This window comes from Myodes glareolus, chromosome X (assembly GCF_982192425.1).
Source record: "Myodes glareolus chromosome X, mMyoGla1.1, whole genome shotgun sequence".
Taxonomy (NCBI): Eukaryota; Metazoa; Chordata; class Mammalia; order Rodentia; family Cricetidae; genus Myodes; species Myodes glareolus.
This window is the reverse complement of record NC_142053.1, coordinates 20,467,033-20,468,965: the sequence shown is the minus strand read 5'-3', so window position 1 is coordinate 20,468,965 and position 1,933 is coordinate 20,467,033. Positions and strand designations below refer to the sequence as shown.

At 37.9% G+C, this 1,933-nt stretch overlaps 1 pseudogene; it reads right to left on the bottom strand.

Annotated features, from left to right (window-relative positions):
• Window positions 1-567: 567 nt before the first annotated feature.
• On the bottom strand, window positions 568-1,283 carry LOC146889233 (malignant T-cell-amplified sequence 1-like; annotated as a pseudogene).
• Between the last annotated feature and the right edge of the window lie 650 nt (window positions 1,284-1,933).

Genomic DNA, 1,933 nt, shown 5'->3' with positions numbered 1-1,933 from the left:
GGCCATCACTCTTCTGCCTCACAATTACATTGAGCAGATGACTTCTAACCATCTACCCCATATCCAGATATACATCATAGTCTTCCTGAAATAACCCCTCAAAACTCTTCTTATGTGGAGGTATTACCTGAAGCATTTCCAGTTTTAAGAAAGAGACAATTTCTGGGCTGGCAGGGTGGCTCAGCAGGTTAAAGGCACTTGCTGATAGGCCGGATGACCCAAGTTCAATCCCCAGAACTCATAGTAGAAGGAGGTAACTGAGTCTCGACAAATTATCCTCAGATTTCCATATGTGCTCATACTTGCATATGAAGACTATAATATAATATAATATAATATAGCATAACATAATAATGTGCAAAGAAAGAAAGACAATTTTGATCTAAGTGTGACTATCTGAAGCTCTTTAGCACCCTCTGGCTGTCACTGCATAGGATTCTTTTAAACATCCCAAAACATATTTATTCAGTTTAACAACAGAGGCATTGTTTTTATGTGGTCACACACAGACACAAACACAGATATGGCACAATATTCGTATTTATTCCAAACACACTCTTTTGAGGTTCATTTATATGTTTTCATATGTCACAGCCCATCATTTAAATAATGGAATTTTCCCCTGTGTCACAATTACATCTTCCATGATGACATGCTTTCTCTTAAATTTTATTTTATTTTCGGGGTGTTGCAAGGGCAGAGGGAACAAAGGATCAGGGAGATGAATAGGATCTTGATGTATGATGTGCAAGCTACAAAGAATGAATAAAAATTTAAAACATGAATATTTCTAATACCAATTCCTCTGTTGACTTCCTGACTATCTTCTACAGACATCTCCATGACTCCAACACATAAATTGGTGAGTTGTTTATCTTATGTCATAATTGCAACCATAGGATCTACAACATCAGGGTAAAGTTTAGCTCTGGAAGTTAAGCCTGGACACACGATATTTGCTCCCCTGAGTGCAAATTTGATGGCCCCTTTATATCAACCTGTTGATATGGCAAGATGAGAGGATATTTTTGAAATAACCTTAGGGTTGGATAAAAAGGCTCTTCTCTCTGTGTAAACAAGGTCATTCTCCATTTACTCTAAGGATTTCTATGTGTTCATGGCATCCAGCAATTTTCACAGTATCTTCTCAGGCATGATTTGATTAAGCCATGATTCAATACCAGAAATTGCTCTATCAATTGGTTTTAGTATCCTTTAATAATCAAGGTTGTCAATTGGATGCAGTTGGGCAGATTTTCTATTTCATCAAATTTCTTGAACATGATCCAAGGGTAAGGAGGCAATGATAGTGAAGAGTCTAGAGTTACAAAGAAACTGAATTAGGAAGGGTCTGACAGGGCCTCTTACATGGGGAAGGCTGGGACTGACAGCCAGGGATGCCATCATTATCTGGAATGCATGGAACTACTGAAGTCACATTTCTTCCTGTAGTCCATGGCTGGATACATAAGGAAGAGCTATGCCTTGGTTGGCTGTGATTTTATACATTGCCAGTAATCTATTATCCTTGTAGTTGTTTCTGCAAAAATACCTTTTATTCTAAGAAGACAATCACTTTTACAAGACAACACAAAGAAACAAATGTCTTGGCAACAAAATTAGATTGCTCAAGGAAACCCATGAGCTGTTTTGTTAAATACTTTCAGTGCTAAAACAAAAGTTTTACGACATGTAGCAGGCATTTGGTCTTGGCATTTACTTTCACAGATCAAGGAGAAGAATGGTGATGGGACTGGGTGGAAAGATACCTACAGAACAGTCCAATAGTATAACATTGATTTTTTTTTCTGCCCACCATACACAGACATAGCATAGAAACTGTAGACATAGCCTCATATGTGAAAATACAGGATCCTTCCTGTAAATACCAATACAGATCCTGCAGCTAAGGGACTCAGCGTCGAAGCTAAAA